This window comes from Chelonia mydas, chromosome 3 (assembly GCF_015237465.2).
Source record: "Chelonia mydas isolate rCheMyd1 chromosome 3, rCheMyd1.pri.v2, whole genome shotgun sequence".
In the NCBI taxonomy this organism is placed as follows: Eukaryota; Metazoa; Chordata; order Testudines; family Cheloniidae; genus Chelonia; species Chelonia mydas.
In genome coordinates, this window is record NC_057851.1 from 87469232 (window position 1) to 87493416 (window position 24185).

A 24185-nucleotide genomic window follows, 5' to 3' on the forward strand; every position below is an offset into this window, starting at 1 on the left:
GACTTCACAAATTAGCTGTTAGCTTCCAGCGTTTGGAGATAAGGTCAATTGTTTTAGGAAAAGGAGATGGCAGAGAGATCACAACATATACACATACTCCCTGAATTGATTTTTCAAAAGAAGCTTACCTGGAATGTTGTCTATACAGTGGTTAAAGGAGAGGGAGGGGTTAGACCTCTAGATTCTAATCTAGCTTTGATGCTGACTCACTGTACAAATGTGGAAAATTCACTTGATCTCTCTGTGCCACAGCTTATCCATTTATAAACTGAGTATATTACTATTTTCCTAGCTTAGGGTTATTGTAGTGTTTGGAATGCACGTTCAGATCCATGAATGAAAGTGCAAGTTATTATTTCTTGGCTATCTTTTACAGGAAATTTGTATATAACAAAGCAGGTGACTTCAGTGCACAAGACCACCTTTTTGATGGTCAGAGATGTACTGTAACTGGCAATTTGAAGTATGTTCCCATATTATCAAGCTGTTGCGCCCCCATTATCCCATATATCCCAGAAATACCCATACTATCCCAAGGAGTCCAGGTAGGTCATTAAAAAACCATATCACTAACACAACAAGTGTACCTGGATAACTAGCAATGTATTCATACATAGTACAACCTAAAAGGTTTTCTGTAGTGGCCCATTAAAGTGTTGCTCCAAGGAGGTTGTATGACACCGAATGTGCCTATCTGTGCACAAGCTCAGTGTCCCATAAGATCCAGAAAAGTGTCTTGAGCTACATTCTGTGTAGTTTGTAAAGTTCATTGTCTCTTATGAGCATTCTAATCCCTTAAGAGAATTCTATCCCCAAATTGTTGAGGAGATGGTTAAAAACTCAGACCAGGTCTGTATCTTCTTTTTAAAACAGTTATCTTTCTATTTTGAGAGTACATTGTATTTCCCACATGGTGGGACTTATAAATTTGTTATTTTGACCTTGGACATATATTAGGCAATTTTTAGGGGGTGATGTTAAAGTTGGGTGGGTGCTGTAAGTCAGCTGGAGTAGTTTGAGGGGAAGCCAGCTGGTAGTTTGAGGGGAAGGATTATATAGGAGTGAGCATAGGCTGGATCCTGGTTTCCAGACACACTTACCTTTGTGGGTTTTGAAAAAGGGAGGACTTTTTTTGTAAACAAGTAATGTTGTTTCTTGTATGTTAACTGGACTCCACTGAAATACAGTTCCAACCAGAACTCTTATTTAAATTACATTTTTGTTTTCAACTAATCAGTTTTCCATGAAGTTTGGACCTCTCTCAGAGCAACAGAAGGGAAAAGCTTTAAAAACGTAGGAAAATGTGATTGCAAAATGGCTGAAATTGGCAGGGAAACTGAGGGCAGGTGCAACATTTAAAATTATTTTGAAATAATTTTGAATTAATTTTTTTAAATTGACTAGATTACACCTTACTTTTTAAGTAGCTGAGTTGTGCATATTTTAGGTTTTTATCCCACACCAACAAGTGAAAAAAAAATAGTGCAAATGTTACCAGAATGGTTGGGCTCCGACATACTCTGAAATGATAAATTTTTGTAGTCAAGGTAATCTCCAAAAACACCTGTTTCATTTGGTTGGTATGGAATTTTTCTCTGATCATGTATGAACATATTTAATATTTTCTATTGTCAAGGAAACATATACCACTGGCAAATGAATTTGTCTTAACCCCGGACAAAACTGTTTAAAAGGAACCCAGTGAAACTGCTCATGTTGCAATTCTGAGAAATGAGATTTAACGCCAGACATTCTTACACTTTGCTTGAGATTAACAATGCGGGGCATGTGTGTGTGTGTGACAGATGAGAGTAGCCTAAGGCTGAAACACCACTCTGGGTATTCTGTAAGCTTCTCCACAGGGGACACATTGGGGAGATAGTTGATTAAGGACTGGTTATTAATCAATTACTAAGGGATTCAGCTTGTCAGCTGAGAATGGTTAAAAGGGAGACAGGAAGGGAGAAGGGGAGGCTTGAAGGAAGGGCAAAGAAGCCCAGAATCTGAGAGAGAAATGAGAGCTCTCTCCTTCATCTTGCTTTGTACTTAGGGAGTAGGTAGAAGTGTGGGGAAACCTTTATGTTGTGGGGACACTGGAGCCTATAGAACTAGCTTTAGCATTTATTTTATTTAGCAGTAAAGTAAGGAACCTACAGGCCTGTATTCTGTAAGACATTGGCTTCAGCAGTTAGCATAAGGTTTGAGGTCTATGAACTTTGGCACGGATAAATGGCCCACAGGTCATCCCTAAGTTTTGGGGAACTGGGAGTAGAGTGTTTAAGAGGGAAGTTTGCATATAACGACCCCAGGCAACCACAGGAATATGAGCGAATACCAGCTTTTTGGAGATTTTAGGATAGGAACATCTGCAGATGTCTACCCACAAGAGTGCCATGGCAACGAATTGACGTATATGATAATAAGTTGAGATCATTAATATATTAACCTACAGGAGAAGGGCACCCCAACTTAATAGGGTGAGGAAATACAAATAAGGAAGAGGGGAGAAAACCCCTAATGAATATGCATTAGGCATAGTGGCATCATAATAACATATAAAAGTTGTAGCCCAGCCTGTGTGCAGGGGGAGAGAGATATGTAATTGTCCACTTGCACCAATGAAGAGGCTGTGTGCCAAAAGGCTTATCCCATCACTTTGAATTCTGGAAGAAGGAAATAAAAATAGCTAACAAGAAATGTGTTCATCTCTTTTGCCTCTCACAGGGCCAGAGCTATGACGCAGAAGCAGAGATCACCTGGGTTAGCCCTGAAAGACATTCAGAGCTGACAGATTCCTACAACGCTGTCACCTTGTGAAACCACAGACTGCAACTCATTTGTGTATATATGTTTGCCTCCTTTAACCTTGTAATAAGACTTTCATTTCTTTTCTTAAGTTTTATAAATCCTTAGATAGAATACTATACGGTTGGCTATAAGCATTGTCTTTGGTGTGAGATCTAAGGTACAAACTGACCTGGAGTAAACTGGTCTTTTGGGTCTGGGAGCGGCCTGAATGTTTTGTGATCTTTGGTGTATAGTAACCATCTATCACTACGTCCAACTTGCCTGGGTGGCAAGATAGACTGGAATGCCCAAAGGGACTGTCTGTGACTCCAAGGTAAGACTGGTATAGTGCTTTAGGAGTTCACACTTGTTACTGGGTTGGTGAAATCTAATTATAGAACACACCACCAGTTTTGGGGGGGAAGGGGGGGTCTCTGTCCTGCACAGTCATGAGCCACTCCAGACAGCATGCAATGCACTGTGGAAACTGGAAATGCCGGAGTGGTACTGGTCAGTGGGAAATCATTTTGGAGTTGGAAAATCCACTGTGGGAGCCATTGTCATGCAAGTGTGCAGGGCCATTAATTGCCCCCTGCTGTGCAGGGCGGTGACTCAGCATCTGACCTCCTTGCCACAGAGCACCTCCACAGAAAAGTCTCCTCTTCTAGGCAAGCGCTGGTGGATCACCAGGCACGCTTCACCAACATCCACATTGGCTAGTCAGGGAAGGTGCGTGATGCTTGTATGTTTAAGAACACAGGACCGTCAGAATGCTGCAAGCAGGGACTTTCTTTCCCGACTGGCGGATTACCATTGGTGATGCTGAAGTGCCAATAGTGATCCTGGGGGACTCAGCCTACCCCTTGCTCCCCTGGCTTATGAAGCCGTACGTTGGCCGCCTCAACAGCACCGAGGAAACATTCAGTTATCAGCTCAGCAGGTGCAGAATGACAGGTGACTGTGTTTTTATCAGAGTGAAGGGGCATGGGCATTGTTTACTCACAGGACTGCATCTCTATGAGAAAAATATCCCAGTGGTTAAAGCTGCCTGCTGTGTTCTGCATCATATCCATGAAGCAAAGGGGGAAAGTTGCTGCTGAGGTGGAGGGTGGAAGTGGAGCGGCTGCCCACTGAGTTTGAACAGCCAGACACAAGAGCTATCAGAAGAGCTCAGTGCAGAGCAATATGGCTGACGGAGGATTTGAAAGAGCGCCTTAACAATGAGCCAGAGTAATAGGTTGTGGTGTACTGTGCTCTACCTGGCCCTACAGTTTGGGGGCCTGGTAGGAATTGTGTGATGCTTGGTGCATATCTATGGACAAAACACTGACAACACACCTATGAATTTTGTGATGCTTTCTGTACATTTATGATTACTAAGCTATGTTTGTCACTGATCCTCCGAATTGTGTCACAGTGTACGATAACAAGTCGGTGGGTGCTTTCACTGCCGCCAGGCATTCTGCAGCATATGTTGGGAATTAATACAAATGAATTATTTTCCAAACAATCAAGTTTTATGGAGTAAAGAAAACTCTTTAAAAATTGTATACAAGTTTAAAAACAAATACACAAAAACCTTAACAAATGTATAGAACAGAGCTTAAGGAAGGGGAAAAAACATTCATGTCCATTTTGGCTACCCATACAGCAACTGTGGTTCTCAGAGGTCAATGTATGTGAGTTGTGTTGTCCTTGGTGTGGAGTGGTAGGGGTACAGATGTGGCTCCTAATGCCACATGGAATGTTGGAGGAGGGGTAGGGAGTTCTCCAGGGGGTGCAAAGGGAGGTGAGCCTGAGAATGTTGAGCCTGTCGGTCTACAAGAGTCTGCAGCGCCTGTGTTTACAGCTGGAGAAGCCTCATTATGTTCTGGTGCATCTCCCTCTCCTTTTCCTTCTGGGACTCCTGGGCCTTTCTCCTCTCTGCTCTTTCCTTCTCCAGGCTGTCTGCAGGCCCTGTGTTCACAGTCTTGCAGGATCTCCCTGAACATGTCATCCCAAGTCATCTTCTTTCTCCTCCTTATCTGGCTCAGGCATTCCCCACGTGTTGAGGGGGAAACCCTCAAGGCAGCAGTGGCAGCAGGAAGAGATAAAATACACAAAGGTACCATTATCAGTCTAGTCACAAAGTTAAGACTCAGAACTCCCTTCCCTTGTTCCTTAAAGTTTTAAACAAGACATGGTTATTGGCACTTCTGCTTTGGAGTGCTTGTGCATGGCACCATTCAGAGCAGTATGGAGTATGGGCTATCAGGGGTGAGAGAAATGAGGAGGGAATTGCTCGGTTGCATGAAACTATGAGTCTAGGACAATGGCACTGAATAAGGGCACCATTTTCCACAGGTGGTGGTGATTTTAACTGATACCTCACTCCTGAGTGTAACAAAGGCACAGACAGTGCAGCTCCTGCTGGCGTCTCAAAGCTTCCCAGTCAATATGCTGCTAGCCTGTTTACTGCAATGGTGCCTGCTGAAGTTATTGCTGAGTGCAGTGGGAAAGTGTTCTACTGCGGAGGCAGAAATCAGGCTTCTGCCCCTAGAAACCTTTGGGGGAGGATGTGTTATTACCACGTCAGCACAATGGAGAGCTTACATCGGTGGGAGACAAATATAAATGTAGACAGATGCACAGCTAGGTTGGTGTAAGGCAGGTTACATTGACCTAACTTTGTAGCGCAGACCACGCCTTAGACAAGCACAAAAGGTTGGACCTACAGGGGAGTGTGTGCGAATTGTTTGCAAAGAGAAATACAAGGTGAGGGAGCATGCCCTGTGGCAGAGAGAAAGCAGGGTGAGGGCAGCAGGATGTGAGGAATCCTCCCCTACCTCCCACACACAAAATAGTTCTTTCCAGCAGAGGTTGTTGTTGTTGTTGTTGTTGTTTTAAAACCTCTTGGCTTTTATTGTTAAATTAAACAGGAGTGTTTTGTGCCGCACAGTCTCTGTCAGTGCAGAGGGCTGGCCCCTCAGCTGGTGTCAGACGGCACAGCTCCATTGAAACCACTGGAGTGACGTTGATTTACACCATCTGAGGAGCTGGCTCCAAATTTTTCCATAAGTCCACCAATCAAAATATATGGATGCTAATTATCCCGCCAAAGGAATAGATCCATGAATTACATTTAAAATCCAGGGAGTCTGCTTTTTAACTAACAAGTTGTCTCTGTTTGCCTTCATCAATTCCAATGCTACGCCTTTCACTACCGATAAACTTTAGACTCGCTCATGTAGTGGGCACATTTGCTTTTAAAAGGTCAGCCACCGGCAGGCTCATTCTGCAGGGAGTAGATAGTGTCTGCTTTACCAAAACCTTGCTACTGTTCTTGATGTGTTTGAAGTATACTAGACCACAAGGGCACTGGAACACAAAACTCATTGTCAGTAATGTAAGTAATATAATCTTTGCTACAGAGCGGTTTGCCAGGTAAATGTAAGCCTCTGGGATTACAGAGGAAAAGAAACTCATAGGCCTCAGAAGACATTTTTTTCCCCACTGTCTACCCTAGCACAGCACAGAGCAGTTTTCCTTTGGGGTGAGGGAAGGGATGAGAAATTGGGACACAGCACTTAAGCCTACAGCACTGGAGGCTGCACACAGAAGAGATGTTGTGTGGAGGAAAATAGCAGCAATACTGCACTTGCCCTTAGGCACTATTCTTCCAAACCGCCCCTCAGATTCTGTGCAGTGGGGGAAAGATGGGAGCCTAATCATTTTACAGAGCTGAGAGTGAGAATTGCAGTTTTTATTATACAGTCAAACTTCAGAGTTACGAACCCCAGAGTTATGAGCTGACCATTCAACCACACACCTCATTTGGAACCAAGGGTACACAATCAGCAGCAGAGACCAAAAAAAAAAAAAAAAACCCACCAAAACAAAACAAATAAAAGGCAAATACAGTACAGTACTGTTAAACATAAACTACTGAAAAAAAAGGAAAGCAGCATTTTTCTTCTGCATAGTAAAGTTTTAAAGCTGTATTAAGTCAATGTTCCGCTGTAAACTTTTGAAAGAACATAACATTTTGTTCAGAGTTACGAACAACCTCCATTTCTGTGGTGTTCGTAATGCTGAGGTTCTACTGTAAGACTTCAGTATTATTGCTAGGATAGAAACAGATGCTTTGGAGGATTTCTGAAATATAGAATTAGAAACGTAATAATGTAAGCTGGTGTTCAGTAAAAAATTGCCTTTCCAGGAATGACTTCAGTTCAACCTACATAAGAAATTGCTGGCATTTGGGATCCCTTTTCAGTACTGTTTGGTAAGAAAGTGAGGAACACTGCAGTGACAGCCAGGAAAAGTACCTTTCTGAGTGAGAAGTTCAGGAATTGGTTAAACAGATTTGAGCAAGACTAGCTGATGAAGTTAAGACTGAACTCAGAAAAGGGCTTGGTATCACTATTCAGGGATGAATGAGAAAATATTATCCTGCCATTCTGTACTGTAAGAGCTGGGAAGAAAAGAAAGTGCTGTTATTAACAATGTTTATAGTGTGGTAGCACCTAAAGGCTGCAATCAGGCTGCACCCCATTGTGCTAGGCACTGTACAAGTATAAATGACTGTCCCTGTCCCAAAGACCTGGTAGCCCAAAAGACAAGATGGAACAGGTGAATGAGCCAAAGAAGCAGGTTGGGGTGAGCTGGGGTAAATGGGGTAACAGATTTAATAGGAGGCGCCCTAGGCAATAACAGTAGCCAGTCAGTAGCAGTGACCACAGCTCTCTACCTGTCTAGTCGCTATCAGGTTCATTGTTCGCGCTTCAGCAGAGGTGAGGAGCTTGAAAGAGGACAAAGTGATGGCTCCCTGGATTTTGCATAGGAGCTTTTCCCACTCCTAAGGGACAGCATGGGTAAAAGAAGGAAAGGGCTTTTCAGAGAAGCAGAGAATGGGGAGACGGAGGCTGGCTTAGTTTGCAGAGTGCAGACTACAGCTGATCATGTGAGGATACGTCAGATAGGGAGGGGAAGACTAATGTGGTTGCCTTTTTCAGTAAATACCAGAGGGAGGAGAGGAACTCATGTTTTTTGAATGGGTCCCGTGACACTGTTGATTGGATATAAGACTTGTAATAGTATCTTGCATTAGCCTCTTGACAACCATCTTTTTAAAATTGTGTGGCTCTAGTACAGATTATTTCCTTTTTCCATTTTCCCTCAGGAGAAAATAGTGCAGTCTTCACAGTAGAAGGATTAGTTGTCAATATAGATAAAAGCTCAGCTTTGTTTAATACTGGATTTTGTGTGTGTGTTTGTATGTGTGCCAAATTAATTGCTTACAAAATAATCCCCTCTTAGCCAGTCCTTCAGGGAAAACTCCAGATACTGTCACTCATGTTTCTGCAGATCTCTAACGTGGGACAATTTAATCACAAAAAGAAAAGGAGTACTTGTGGCACATTAGAGACTAACAAATTTATTAGAGCATAAGCTTTCGTGAGCTACAGCTCACTTCATCGGATGCATACAGTGGAAAATGTAGTGAGGAGATTTTATATACACAGAGAACATGAAACAATGGGTGTTACCATACAGGCTGTAACAAGAATGATCAGGAAAGGTGAGCTATTACCAGCAGGAAAGCGGGGGGGGGGGGGGAGAGAGAGGAGGGGAGAGGGAAGGGCAGGGGGGACCTTTTGTAGTGATAATCAAGGTGGGCCGTTTCCAGCACTTTACAAGAACAGTAGGAGGGGAAATAAACAAGGGGAAATAGTTTTACTTTGAGTAATGACACACCCACTCCCAGTCTTTATTCAAGCCTAAGTTAATTGTATCCAGTTTGCAAATTAATTCCAATTCAGCAGATCACAGTAAATCAGAATAACATTCCCCATAGAAATTCAACAGACATCTATTCTAAATGAAATGCATTCTCAATGGAATCCTCTTTGTATCCTGATTTTTGCGTTCTGGCTAAAATTTTAACGTGCTCAGGTCCTGAATGCAGGTTCTTCCTGTCAGACCCAGATCAGGGTCTTAATGCTCAATTCAGAGAGCGTTTTAGTTCTCCTTCTGTTGTTGTGTATGTGAGTTGAGGGAGGAGGAGGAGGAGGCGGAGGAGATGTTTTGAAAATATGCCTATAGAATGGTGTCACTGAAAGAGAAAGCCTGGAATTAATTTGTGAGTGAAAGTAAGATCAATTTTTTATTGTTAGCATGAAGGCAGCTAAAGCACTGTTTTTTAGAATTGGAGCAAGGAATCAAAACATCTTAGATTGACAGTACAAATAAAGCTCCTCTCTGGTGGCACTGACTGAAAGTAAATACATGATTGTCTCCGTTTTTCTTTTATTACAGTTAAATTCACTCCTGCCCCTACCCTGCCACTAAACAAGTTGAATATTCAAGAGAGAGATTTACCTTGCCTTAAACACTCAGGAATGGATTGTCCAGCCTAGTTATACGAAGGTAAGCAGTATTGTCTCATACAGTATCCTTCCCCTCCACACACACACCTCTGTGTTGAATTCAATTATTGCCTCTTGTCTTGAGCATAGATTGTAAGCTCTTCTGGGCAGGAGCTGTGACTTTTTTTTCTGTGTTTGTTCAGTACCTAGCATAACGGGGCCTCGGCCCATGATTGGAGCCCCTAGGCACCACAGTAATAATTAGAATGTACTGAAAAAGGTTAATATTGCATGTGGATGTACGAAAAACTCTTCAATTGGTAGACCTTTACCAGGGCACTGTTCTGCCTTTGCAGAGGGATGGAGTCAATGACCTAATGGGTCTCGTACATCTCTCTCACAAGGTTCTTGATGCTTCTTGTTTCCTGTCAGATCTCAGGAGTACCAGAAGTGGATCTCATGGTATTTTGATACTTCTGTTCTGATCCTAGTTAGAACTAGAAAGTGCCCACAAATAAATAGCGTGGAGGATGGAGGGGAACAAAACTCCTGGCAATCCCAAAGGTTCCATTTTTGGAGGTTTGAGTCTTATAAATGGTATTGTTCCTGTATCTCACCCCATGGGAACAAGGGATGCACAAATACCATGGCCCTGCATCTGCAGCGGGGAGCTATGACAGAAAAGGCACTTGCCTGTACAGGAGGGCAGGCAGAGGTAGTGCTACTGCCCTTCCACAGGGAGTTATGCTATGGAGGGAGTAGCTTGAAAGTTCTTCCAGGACCCCACATGATCCAAGCAGATAGATGCTGTGCTGAGTCAGAGCATTTCTGGGCTGTCCTGGTTAGCCCCCTTCTGGGCTGCACTCACTGCGTCCAGGGTACAGATGGACCAGGGGGTTGTAGGCAGTTTGAACCACTATGCTCTCACTCCGGAAAAGACAGCACCAGGATGTCTTGTGCTTGGTACTCACAGGTGGTTGCCACTTAACCAGCACATCTGGCACTGAGGCTGCAATATTTCTGATCTCAGAGTCTATGTAGAAAAACTTAGTAAGTAGCACTTACAATAAATGGTGTGTACAGAAGGTCAGTTGTTTGAGGAGGAAAATAAAGGTAAAAGTACAATCTGAAACTTTATCTCAGACTCTTCAGGCAAAAGGCATCAGTCTTTCACAGTTGGCTGTCCCTGGTGTAATCACTTACACCTGAATTAATCCAAGTAAATAAAAGTATTCAGTGGACTGGAAAGCTTACTTGAAAAATATCCGCGGAGCTTGCACTAGGTTTGTAAAAGGTGTGCATGCTAATGATTAGTTGCACAGTCTAAGCAGTACCTTTGCAAGGCCACAGTTGTACCATGTGCTATACAATTGTTAATAGGAAAGTAATTGGAGGAACTTGTTACCAAAGTGATCGGTGAGATTTTCTAAGGATAAGAATGGTATCCATTGTGTGTATTCTTCAACAAAGGTAGGATTGTTTGTTTTTCCAGAGAGTACAGGCCAGATACTTAGCTGGTGTAAATTGGCATAGCAGTATTGACTTCAGCAACAATATGCTGATTTATGCCAGCTGAGGTTCTGGGTGCCTCTGAGGTGAATGATCCTTTCCTGTATGTGGACTGCTACCCAGTCCTAAAAATCTGGGATGCTTGCACAGTTCTTTTGGAAAATGTAGGTTTGTATCAAGTGTACCAGCAGATGGCGTTCAAGAGTCTCAGAGGCCATCATTAACACGTGTAAGGCATTGCCCTGGAGCAATAGGCCTCTTTCTCTATTGAAAAGTGAGTGGCTGGCAGGCCAGCTATATTTCAGCATACAGAAAGCAAAATATTACAGGGTTTGCTGTGGTGTGACTCATTATCTGGCTCAGATACTCACAGCTATAAAATATAGATGCTCATCTGAGAAATCCAGAGTCTATTAAAATGGTTACAATACTTTAGATTATAGTGAATAAGGAGTAAATGTGCCTTACTGCAGGCCCTGGTGACATATCTGAGTCATACAATTGATATGAAAAAGTTAAAGCCTGTCCTAGAGAGAAAAAAAGCTTAGTCCAAAGTAAATATCACGGAAATTATTCCTCTTGCTCTCAAGTAAGTGTTACAGAAAGTTTCTATCTAACTTCTCCCCAATAACAAATCCAATGGCAATTAAAAGAAATGTGCTTTGTTTTAGAGAGAGAAATGCAAAAAGCCATTTGAGCAGAACAAGAGCAAAAGCCGCAGAAGTGTTAATGGTTTTATTTTATGTTTTGTTTGGTTGCAGTTTTTACGTGAGCACATACAAAAGACCTATTCCTTCTTCTTTTTCCCAATGGCCAAAACACTGACATTCAGCGTAAGCCAACTGAAAAACTGGGAAATGAGGAGGAGTTAGCCCAGTTACCATTAGGTGTGAAATCCACCAACAAAGTCCTATTTTCAGCACTTTTTAAAAAGAACTTCCAGTTACGGAAACTGAAATGGCAAATGGAAGCAGACAGGACCAGTCTTCAAAAACTTAATGCTGCATATATTAGAGTGTAGTGGGAATGTGTTTCATTTTTAACTAGAGCCATATGCAGGCTAAAAAAGCTAACTAAGAAGTCCAGTACTCTGTATTGTGGAAAATTTCCTTGCAGTGACACCAAAATCCTTGCAGGCCCTATTAACAGAGCTGCATGAGAGTTAAAATGAAAACTTTCAGAGTAACAGCCGTGTTAGTCTGTATTCGTAAAAAGAAAAGGAGTACTTGTGGCACCTTAGAGACTAACCAGTTTATTTGAGCATGAGCTTTCGTGAGCTACAGCTCACTTCATCGGATGCATAGCATATCGTGGAAACTGCAAAAGACATTATATACACACAGAGACCATGAAACAAAACTTCCTCCCACCCCACTCCCCCGCTGGCAACAGACTGGACCAGGCTGAGGTTGATGGTGGGATGGAAATTGTTGAAATCATGGTGGAATTCCTCAAGGGCTTCTTTTCCATGGGTTGCATTTGGAAAGGAAGATGATGTCTGTCTGTATCTGTACAAGTTTTTTCATGCAGTTGATAGATTTCCACTCCATGGTCTCTGTGTGTATATAATGTCTTCTGCAGGTCCAGTCTGTTGCCAGCGGGGGAGTGGGGTGGGAGGAAGTTTTGTTTCATGGTCTCTGTGTGTATATAATGTCTTCTGCAGTTTCCACGATATGCTATGCATCCGATGAAGTGAGCTGTAGCTCACGAAAGCTCATGCTCAAATAAACTGGTTAGTCTCTAAGGTGCCACAAGTACTCCTTTTCTTTTTACGAATACAGACTAACACGGCTGTTACTCTGAAACCTGTCATTATGCAAGGCACTGCATTTAGCCGCATGGAGTGGAAATCTATCAACTGCATGAAAAAACTTGTACAGATACAGACAGACATCATCTTCCTTTCCAAATGCAACCCATGGAAAAGAAGCCCTTGAGGAATTCCACCATGATTTCAACAATTTCCATCCCACCATCAACCTCAGCCTGGTCCAGTCTGTTGCCAGCGGGGGAGTGGGGTGGGAGGAAGTTTTGTTTCATGGTCTCTGTGTGTATATAATGTCTTCTGCAGTTTCCACGATATGCTATGCATCCGATGAAGTGAGCTGTAGCTCACGAAAGCTCATGCTCAAATAAACTGGTTAGTCTCTAAGGTGCCACAAGTACTCCTAAAATGAAAACTGTCAGCAGCCAACTATTTTTGGTAGTCAGGTTTGGATCCACATATAGAGCTGGTGGATGCGCTGTCTGGTGAATACCAATAGGCCCACATGGTACCTGCCATTCTGCCTTTATTGAAAAGTGAATTTGCTAGAACATGACAGCCTTTCTGTAGAATGTTTGAGCTAGTAGAATTCAATAGCAAGCCCTCTAGCAGGGATATAATTCTCAAGGATAATTTTAACAATGTAAAAAAGACATAATTTTCCATGCAACTCTGTAGGTACTTAGAGTAATTTTTATACAATCTTATCCAATCCATTATATCACTCTCTTGGCTTCATCCCTGTTAAATTCTGTAGGGTGAACTTAAATGGCTGGGGTTTCCTACTATAAAAGCTCTGTACACTCACCCATACATCTCACTGTGAATCAGTTCAGTCAAGATTTTGGGGGCAGAGGAGAGGTGGCTTCTGAAGAGTCTAGCATTTGTAGATTGAAATTACAGGAAGGTCTGTTTGTCAGCCTCATGAAGAATTAATATGACAGGACAATGGAGAACTGGCTAGCCATCTCCCAGGAGATGTCTGAACACTACAGGGTTTAAAGGCCACTGCCCCACCCTTACCACACTTCAAAGGTAGGTAGCTAGCTAGAGTTAAAAGCCAAGGTGATCCATGATGCCCAGGACTTTATTGAACTAGATAAACAGGAAGGCACCTTAACAAGTATTTGGGGATTTTACTTATGCAAAAATATTCACTATAGCAGAGTTCACATATTAGCTGTATTTGCCTTCAGGACTTGTCATCTTCTGTTTTATCATTTGATTAATTTTTCTGTTATTAATTTTGTGCCCTATTTCACGGCCTATAGTTCAGGGATCTTACGGCCAAGCTAAATGAAAATGGGCCCCACTGGTCCTGGCAGCTGAATTCTAAACCACTCTCCTGCTTTATTGCCACAATGCCTTTCATGCCATTGTACTAAGTAAGGTGACATCAGTGGAATCCTCACTCTGGGTGGTTTACTACATCTCAACCATAAAAATACTAGAGTTGTGTGGGGGTTGGAACCCTTCTTCCACTTCAACCTTGAGATGAAGTTTGACTTTCCCCTCCTCAGGCAATTTATCCTCTCCTGGCTCTGAAGGGCAGGGATCTTCACTGTCTTCCTTCTTGTAGCATGGTGGGGACAACTGGAGTACAGTTTCCCCATTTGTAAAAGCTTTAGGTTTCACAAAAAGTTCAAGACCAAAACAGCTCATCAGGCTCACAGAACTTAAACTCCATGACATCCCCCCATCGCCCAATAACCTGGTCCAACTCTATCAAAGTCACTAAAGTTCTGACAAATGTTTGCTGCATATGGACTTCCCGAAAATAATCCATTGGTCAATGGTCTGCCACTCATTTCAGGCACTCTCTAAGAGGAATGGTATTAAACATATGAAATCAGCTGCTTACTCTCTTCCATCAAATCAGGTGGCTTTTCCCAGTGATCAAGAGATGTACAAAATGATAACCACTCAGGCACACCACTGAGCCATTGTATAGCAAAAAGTTGTTCTTGACTATGTCACCAGTCAGGAAAACTTTGCTGAAAATTCCTACCGGGTTGGCTTTGAAACAGTATCTGAGGGCTGGCTTACCCACATGTTTGCACAGAATTAACAAGTGGTTTGAATTACAACAGATGTTAGTTATTTCAGTGCAACGTCTGCATGTGGACCCTCTTGTTACAGAATAAGAAATGTTGTGCTTGGCTGGCTAGTCAAGTTGAATAATTGTTCCTTTCTGAACATTTGGTTGTTAAATTTACAAGATGGTTAATACCCCCTAGCAATGTTAACTATCAGGGCACTTAAAGCCTTTGTATAGGTTTCTATTTTATTATTTAAATCTAAATTAATAAAGTCAATTCAGTGGCAGTAGCAAACAGACTTTAGCTAAATTGCTTTTCGTCTTTTTATTCCAAAATGAGTGTCCATACACAGACTTGCACCAAAATAGCTAAATCAGTTTTAGGAAACCCTTCAAGTTAAATTGGTGCAAGTCTGTGTATAGACCAGCCCTCTAAACCAGTTTTTTTCTTTCTTGAGACCTCAAATGAGTAACACAATTTCAGGAAAACTAGCCAGAAATCAAAACTGCCAGAATGAGAATAAACTGTGAGCAAGTATTCTCTTCTAAAAACCAGAAGCTAGTGTAATAAAAATGGGACTTGGTCCTTTAGCTTCTTGTGATTATAGGCTCAAGTGTACAAGACCTATAAATCAGTTACTGTAAAGGATCATCAAGCCTACAGGTATCAGAGACTGACAGTTTGGAAATGCTATTAAATGAAGAAAGTTTTGCCTTTTCACTATTTTTTAGAGGGTTTCTTTCAATCATTTAGTAAAGGACAGGTTCAGCACCATGTGCCACTTTAATGCATCTGGCCCTCAAACTTAACATAGGACAGAAGGAATATGCTGCTAATAAGATAGTTATCCCAAGGATTGCCTGATAATTCCTTTCAAATGAAGGTAGATATCTTTATTGGGTACAATATGAGATTTACATAAGAGGATGTCTGATTATGTGCTTTGCACCCCAATGATAATCCAGCAATTAAAGTGTTAATTATCTTTCTGTAAACTGGTTAATTAGACCATTAGGGCCTGCTGTGTTTGACTAGAAGCACCTGGGACATTATTCATTGCCAGAACTGTGATAGCTTGCACCTGTATGAGTTTGCACAGTTAATAGTGTGTTGTGAGCAGCTAATGGAGTCTGGTTACACTGCTGTGCTGACTTCTCTTACTTCTAAAACTTAAGCATTTTGGCTAAGGAAGTCCAATTAGGTGCTTCGTGATTTTTTTTTCCAGACATACATGCACACAAGACAAGACCCAGAAGCCTGAGTATCACACGTCTTCCTCCTCGATGAGATGTATTCCACCTCTACAAATTTAAGTTATGGTCAGAAGAAAAATAGAGTACCTTGTTCTCAATTCAAACCCAGTTTGAAGTTCCTATCAGTGAATGAGTTGGAAGGCAGCTAGCTATCCTGCCTATTTTAAAATGCTAGCCCTTAATTTTTTACTGCCACTGTAAAATACATTGTCACGGGTGATATTGCTGGGACTCTAGAACCATTATTTAAAAGAATAAGGTTGTTTGCTTATTTTATTTCCTGTATTAAAGTTCACAAATTTATAATGTGCCTTTTTAAATTAATACCTAACTTTCAGAACCAGCAGAGCTGTGTGTGGAAATCTGAGGGGCTTGACCACCTTTATAATTACAGCACTGTACAAAACTATCTTTAACTTTACATTCTTGTATTTACCTTCTTCCAAAAAAGTTATAGTGACACAGTTAAGCACATCCAGGCAAAAGAGAACCTTTATGCTAGAGTTTCAGGTTGAAATAAACTTGAATATTAAAATCTGGCAAGAATTTTGTACTTTAAGAAGAAAAAAGCATTTTATAACTTAAAAGAAACCCAACTTTTGAGAGTATGGAAACACACCCCTATGACAGCCAAATAACCTTAACTCTGTGCCCTTAGTAATTCCCACCTCCTATCTTCCCTTTTATAACAGAGGTTATTTGGGATTAAAGGCTTTAGGGGTGTGATCAATGAAGCAATTTAGGTGCTCCAGAGTTAGGCACCTACATCTCTGTTCATGGCACCACTGTGATCCACAATGTTCCCTTTTGTCTGCCACCTAACTCTATAGGCACCTAACTTTCCACTGTAAAATTTCCTAGCCACCTAAGTTTTAGACCCTGGGGCATTCACAGTGCTGCCTCCATCTAGGTACCTATCATCAGGTGCCTATCTCCCACCTAAGTCCCAGGGTGATTCATCAACCAGGGGAAATGCCTGCATTCATCTACAAAAGTCACTTGTGTAGCCTGATCCAGTAGGCATGCTCTGAGGTCACCTACTGGATCATGTCCCATTAAAAACCCAGCTGGAAGAGAAGGTAGCCAGTTTTTAACTTTTAGCTCAGTGGTTAGAGCACTCACCCAGGATGTGGGAGAACCAAGTTTCAGTTCCCCGTTTTGCCAGAAAGGGAGAAGGGATTTCAACTCCCATCTCTCGGATGCCATGGGCCAGTGAGAGAGAAAGAGAGTGAGAATGACTCTGGAGCCTCGTCGTTAGGGCTAGGAGGTGGGAGATCCAGGGTTTAGTCTCCATGCTTCAATCACTCTTTCAGTATTTATCCACAGTGGAACAGCTTCAACAGAAGAGACTGAGAGACCCCCCCCCCACATCAAAATATCCCTTAACCCAGTGGTTAGAGTGCTCTCCTGAAAAGACTTCTGTGCAAATCCCTTTTCCCCTTCTGGCAGAGGCAGGAATTGAATGAACCTAGGTCTCCCACATCCCAGGTGAGTGCTCTCAACTGTTGGTTCTAAACATTTTTGGGCTCAGAACCACTTGTAAAAGTTCATGGCCTGTCGTGACCCAGTAAATAGTCTGGGAGTGAAGGCTTGGGGGTGGTTTCGGTCAGATGCTGTCCCCCAGAGGGGTTGGCTCCTGCCCAGCATGGACCCCACAGTGGTGGCTCCTGTGCTGTGAAGCTGGCTGGGCATTTGAAATATGGAGGAGATGCTTTAAATTAGGATCTGATGGTTCTTCTGCTGTCCTCACTTATTAGCAGGAGTTGAAACTCTTTAGGGAAATGTTGATGGATTCCTGTTCATTCATTGCAGCATGTGGTGCTTGTTAACTTCATCCTGGCTATAGGGGAGTGGTTCCCTAGGCTGAACGGCCTTCAGGGAGGAGTTCTGGGCCTGGCTAGTACAGTGATTCTAAAACTTTTATACTGGTGACCCCTTTCACACAGCAAGCCTCTGAGTGCAGACCCCCACCCCCTTATAAATTAAAAACACTTTTTTATATATTTAACATAATTATAAATGCTGGAGGCAAAGCGGGGTTGGGCTGGAGGTTGACAGCTTGTGACTCCCCATGTAATAACCTCATGTTCCCCTGAGGGGTCCCAAACCCCAGTCTGAGAACCCCTGAGCTAGTAGTTACCAAACTTGGGAAGAAAGTTTGGCCTTGAATTTGTTTTATTGTTAGCTGTTTGCAAATAAAGCCTAAGCCCAGGAAGGGGTTAGGGGTAAGTTTTGACTCTGTGCAGTATGTACGGATTTTTTTGGGAGGAGGGTAGTAAAGCCATCTACTCACACATTTTTGGGGTGAACTGTAAAAACTGATTTTGGACATGGCTCTTATACCATGTATGATGCTTTGTCACTCAATTAATTTTTGCTCTCTCTGAAACTGTGGTGACTTCCTACATGGCCCAAATGGAGTTTGTATTACAGGTAGGTCTGGTGGTACCAGCTGTTAAGGTTGCCTGATGCTTCCCATTATAAGAACCTGTTTTCAGTTGCATCTAATTTAACAGCTCAGCTCTTGCCAAAATTGAGAGTAGAGAAAAATGCAATTTGCCATGTTTTAAAAATAAAAAATCTGCCAACCTTTTCTTTGAGAATCTCTAGTGCTCCCATTTGTTCCTAAACTTGGTAGGGGGTGGCCTCTATCAGCATGTGCCTTTTACCTTTACATTGAAAATTTTCTCAAATTTGACGGAATTATAAACTTTTGAAAAATCTGTTTGTACGTGCTCAGTAGGAGCAGCTAAATTCCATGAAGTTTCCATCCACACTTATCATGCTCCAGCACAGGGCTGCAGGGACTAAGCAGGACTTTGCCCGTAATTACTGCTCCTGGCGGTTGAGGGCCAAGTGGGGCCAGGCATTGAAATGGAGAGCAGGGATACATGCTCTCAGCGCTGCCCTGCTGGGCCCTGGCAGCATGGAGAAGAAAGCCACCTGACTCCAGTCAGAAGGAACAAGAGCTAGAGTGGATGGGGGTGGGGATGGGGAGACTGGAAGTAGGAACTGTGGAGAGAAACAGAGGGAGACTGGGAGCCAATGGTGGGGAGAAGACTGAAATTGGATGTACAGCTGGAAGCGGGTGGGGGAGCTGGGACTGGGATTAGGACCTAGATGGGAGGAAGGAATGAGAGGGGAAGACATATGCTGAGGAGCTGGGTTGTGTGGCTAGAACTAGGATTAGCTGGACAAAGAGACTAAGACAAGGAATAGAGACTGGATATGGGGCTCTGGGAGGGAGACTGGGACTAGGAGGCAGTGGAGGGATGAATGAATGAGAGAAGGATTAGATAAGGAACTGGGAGGGGAAGGGGACTGACTGGAACTGGGAGTAAGGGAAGATTGGGGCTCAGAGAGGGAGACCAGCACTGGCTAGGCAAGGAGACTGGGGTTGGGATGAAAAGTCAGAGGCGGGGAAGAGACAGTACTAGAACAATGACAGATTAAATGGGATGGGGCAGAAGCGGTCAGGATTGGGAAAATGGGTAAAAGGGTCTCTGCCCACTATAGCACATTCCCTTCCAAAGCCTGGAATGGACCCCAAGCTTCCCAAGGCTCTCTGTTCCTCTGCTGTCATCATATATCTGTGAAACCGACTGGCAAAGTGTGTGGCTCATCCCATGTAGTGCTGGTTCACACAGAGGACGACAGCCTATTACTGCTATCAATTACTCTGTTAGCTCAAATGGCAGAGGTCTGTGCAGTGGATCTCAAGGTTCCACTCCTGCTAATGAATCATGTGGGTGTCAGTGATGCCACATGATGGAATTTCTGTTCTAAATTTGTGTATTTTAAAAACCTAGGGAAATTATACACACACACACACACACACACACAAAGTAGGTTAAAGAAACATTAAGGTTGCAAAATCAAGGACTCTGAAGTAAGGAAATGGCAGAATTTAGGTTGTCTGTGCAACCTTAATTGTCCCCCTTGTGCATATGAATTATTACTTCATGTCTTGGCCAAATGGGGTTTATATGCATAAATAACTATAATATTTGTAGCCCACGGAACCTTCATGAAGACTAGGGGATGATTGCCTTCGGTATGCTATGCTTTATAAGAAAGGGGTAAAGTGAGTCTGTCTTTCCTGTGTGTAGACTCCCTACAGTCACAAAGGGTGCACTCAGTTTAACCATGAACTGCTTGAAAGTAAGGTATTCTACTTCTCTGTCATTTATGAAATGAATATATTATGGAAAGAGGAGAATCTCAGTGTCTCACTACTGCAGCAGAGTTAAGGTTGTTTGGTTTACTTTAAGTGTGCATTTCCATGTTTACATTTCCTTCCAGTTTAACCAAAATTCTCAGATTCTAGACTTTCTAAGCTTTTTTGTTTGTTTTGTTTTGGCAACTACAATGCTCTTTTATGTGCTCTATATGGGCAGGTCTTTGATTATTTACTACTACCCTTAACTGTACTTTAATACTCTTTTTTGCTTGCATATTTTGTTATGTTTTGAAAAACATTTAAAGGTATATTTAAGTAAAATGAGAGTCCCTCAAATTGTTTCAGTGACTTGCAGCCTGCTAACTGTTACAGCAAACATCTGATTACAGGATAGTTCTGTGGAAAATATCACTTTATTATAAATCTGCTTGTATTTTCCATATTTTCAAAGCATGTATTTCAGACTGCTAAAGAAGTCTGCTGAAGTTAACCTAGAGGAATCATGTGGGTATATTATATATCTGTGAGAGAGAAATATTGTACACTTTTTAGAAACATTTCAGATTTGCTTCTAATGTGAAAATGTTAGAGAGAATTCAAGATATCTATGTTAAGAAGAGCTGATATGCTCCAAAAATCAACTTGACATTTACTCTACTTTATTTTGAAATGCAAATGCATCAAGTTTATGCAGAATTTTTTTGTGGCGTACTGTCTTATTAGTGATCATGCTGATAACTTGAATTTCTGAAATGATGTTGCTAAGCAATGCAACTTCAGGCATGTAATGAGGCTTTCCAGTGGCTACTTGAAGATGAAGAAAATTATCTCAGCTGCACAGGTTGTTTGATCATCAACCATGTTATAATGCTTGGATGATAAATACGTTTTTGGCATGCTCTCCCCCTTCTGCAGATCATTATTTTTTGTACAGTAATTCACGATCATATAGTCCTAGGAGGAAAGCTTGTATGTTTTGGGGGATAGAGGCAATGAACTTGCCTAGCTCCTAGAGCCTTCCCTTCCTATGAAGAGGTGGGTCCTCCTCACAACCCTTACGCTAGGGCAGAATAAAGGTGATTTAGGGTCCAAGGCACATTTCACATGATCACACCCCTTGGATAGTGAGGCTACCCATTCTTGGGGTTGCAGTGGCAGGGGCCATCTACACATGGGCTGTCTGGTGGGGACTCACCATCACTTCTATTTGGGCAGGCTGGAGCTCTCCACACCATCATCCTCTGTCTTCACACAGGCTGGGTTCTGTCCTGGAGGAAGGAGGTCTCTGTCTCTACCTACTGTGTGTGAGGGCTGCTGCTGACATAACCCCAGCAATCGTTCAGTGGGCTGGCAGCAGCAAGGTTTTCACCCACCTACAAACTCCCACTGGGGTGGTGAGGAAAGCCCACCTTCCTCCAGGGAAGCAACGAGTAGAGACAAACAGGGCAGCTTGCACCTGTTGGAGCTATTGTTTCTGGCTGTCTGTAGACTCAGGTTGATGTTGTTACATTGGTTACACTTGAGTAACGTTGTTATTTGTATTGTCATAGCACTTAGAAGCCCTAGTTATGGGTCAGGACCCCTCTGTGCTAGGTGCTGTACAAACACACAACAAAACGTTGGCCCCTGCCCCAAGGATCTTACAATTTAAGTATAAGTCAAAAGACAACTGATGGATACAGCCAGGCCAGTACAAGGAAATAACGTGTATTGTTTATAGGCTGTGGTCACCAGCAGCCTAACAGTTGTCAATTTTTTTTGTAGCTATCTCGGCAAAGGAGAGTTAGGAGGAGGGTTCTGAAGGTGGATAATGATGGTAGCTTTGTAGATGTTTACAGGGAGTGCTTCCCAAGTGTAACGGGTAACATGGGAGAAAGCATGAAAGTGCTTGTTTGAAAAATGAAGTGGGCAATAGAGGCTGGTGTCATGGGCCCATCGGAGATGAGCATCAACCACTCAATAATGAGTGAGAGATGATAGGTAGGGTAGGGATTGACCACGAAGGGCCTCAAAAGTTAAGACCAGTAGCTTATATTTGATGCAACAGAGAAGTGGGAGTCAGTGGAGGGATTGAAAGAGAGGGGAGACATGGCCAGAATGATGGGCTAGGAAAATGATCTTTTCAGCAGCATTCTGAATAGATATGAGTGGGGCATGACTGCATTTATCAAGACCAGAGAGAAGGATGTTTCAGTAATGGAGATGCGAGATGAGTTTTAGCTGTGTGGTTGGATCAGAAAGGCCATAGCTTATAGATGTTCTGCAGAAAGCATTGACAAGATTTAGACATCACCTGGATGTGAGGACCCAGAGAAAGGTCAAAGTCCAAGATAATACTCAAGTCTGTAAACTGGATGACTGATCGAAAAAGGAGGTAGTGGGGAGGACTTGGGGAGGGGATGGGTATTAGGAGCTTTGTTCTAGCCACGTTGAGCTTGTACTGATGGCTAGATATCCCTGATGAGATGTCAGAGAGAAGCTGAGAATTTAGTTGGAACAGAAGGAAACAGGTCTGGAGTACAGAAGTAGATCTGAGGGCTCTCAGCACAGAGATAGTTGCAAAAGGCTTTCTCCACAAGCATGAGGTGTGAAGACCTTTTTTAAAAAATTATCTGATACTATGATGTGATTGTGACGGGTTGGGTCACAGAGACCCCCTTGGGACTGTCACCTGATGTGCTGAGACGACCTCTGAGCCCATTTTCTCTGCCAGTTTGGGCCTCCAGAACCCTGCCTTGTTGAGCCAGACAAGCAAGCCTGCTGCAACACAGACCCAGGTCTGAACCACGCCCCCAAAGCTACAGACTTAACTGAAAACAGCTTAAGAAGTGCTCATGTCTCCAGCACCCAGACAGCCAGCTCCCAATGGGATCCAAACCCCAAAAGAATCCATTTTACTCTGTATAAAGCTTATACAGAGTAAACTCATAAATTGTAGACCCTCTATAACAATGATAGAGAGATATGCACAGCTGTTTGCTCCCCCAAGGTATTAATTACTTACTTTGGGTTAATTAAGAAACAAAAGTGATTTTGTTAAGTATAAAAAGTAGGATTTAAGTGGTTTCAAATAATAACTGACAGAACAAAGTAAGTTACTAAGTAAAATAAATCAAAATACGCAAGGCTAACTTAATATACTAAGGATTTAGTTACAAATACTAACTCCTCACCCTAGATGTTATCTCTGGTACAATCCTTTTCAGACCAATGTTGTAGTGTATGGCCTGGGTCCAACAATCACTCTCCCCTCCCCACCCCCCGTAGTTACAGTCCTTTGTTCCAATTTCTTTCAGGCATCTCTTTAGGGTGGAGAGGCCATCTCTTGAGCCAGCTGAAGACAAAATGGAGAGGCTTACAGGGCCTTTTATATTCTCTTTCTTGTGGGCAGAAACCCTTTTGTTCTTCTGTGCAAAATCACGGCAACAAGACGGAGTTTGTAGCCACCTGGGCAAGTCATATGTCCATGAATGATTCAGCTTTTTGCAGGCTGATGCCCTTGTTTACACGTTAGTTTGAACGTTCCCAGGAAAGCTGAAATGTGGATTGGCATCTCCCACAGTCCATTGTTAGTTAAGTACTCCCAGTTACTTGAATAGCCCCTTCACAATATGTTGGCCAAACCTCCCTTATGCGTTTCCTACAGCAAACACTTCAAATACAAGCATAGAGCCAATGCTCATGACTTCAGATACTAAAATGATACATGCATACAAATAGGATGAATATATTCAGTAGATCATAAACTTTGCAAAGATATGTCACATGGGATATCTAGCATAAAGCTCGACATATTAAAAATAACATGTTCAGTTATGTTATATTTACACTTATAAGCATATTTCCATAAAGATATAGAGTGCAACGTCACAGTGATTCCAGGAGCTGGAGCTGTAATCACAGGCCTACAGTGGCTGTACCTTAATTGTTGCTTGATTTTGCAACCTTAATTTTTTTGTGTGTAATTTATTATGTATAATATTTCTATTATATCAGTTTCCAAAGCCTCCAATCAGGATATGTGCCCTGTTGTGCCCATTGCCTGGCTAGACCTACAGATAGATATGGTTCCTGTTTGTAAACTCTGTTCTTACCCTGCTCTTGCAAACAAAATCTTAAATTGAGAAAAGGATGTGTTAAGGTGACAAGGCCCTTACCCTGAGGAGCTTGTTTGTTTGACAGATCTCGCCTTCTGAGAAGAAAGTCAGTGTTACAGGCAGAGCATCACTATTTCAGAGGTGGGCCATGCGGTCTGAAAGCCAGACCAAGAAATATGCTCGCTGTTGCTATGAGCTGATGGACTAA

General features: G+C 42.5%; 1 long non-coding RNA gene across 2 annotated transcripts; it reads left to right on the top strand.

The window, feature by feature from the left end:
* The first annotated feature begins 2653 nt into the window (after window positions 1-2653).
* Window positions 2654-24185, top strand: LOC122464816. 2 transcript variants are annotated; one of them, XR_006289208.1, is made up of 3 exons: window positions 2654-2841; window positions 9085-9195; window positions 24063-24185. It is a non-coding gene; the product is annotated as an uncharacterized LOC122464816 (long non-coding RNA). The 2 variants fall into 2 exon arrangements; XR_006289207.1 differs by lacking the exon at window positions 24063-24185 and adding an exon at window positions 15673-15922.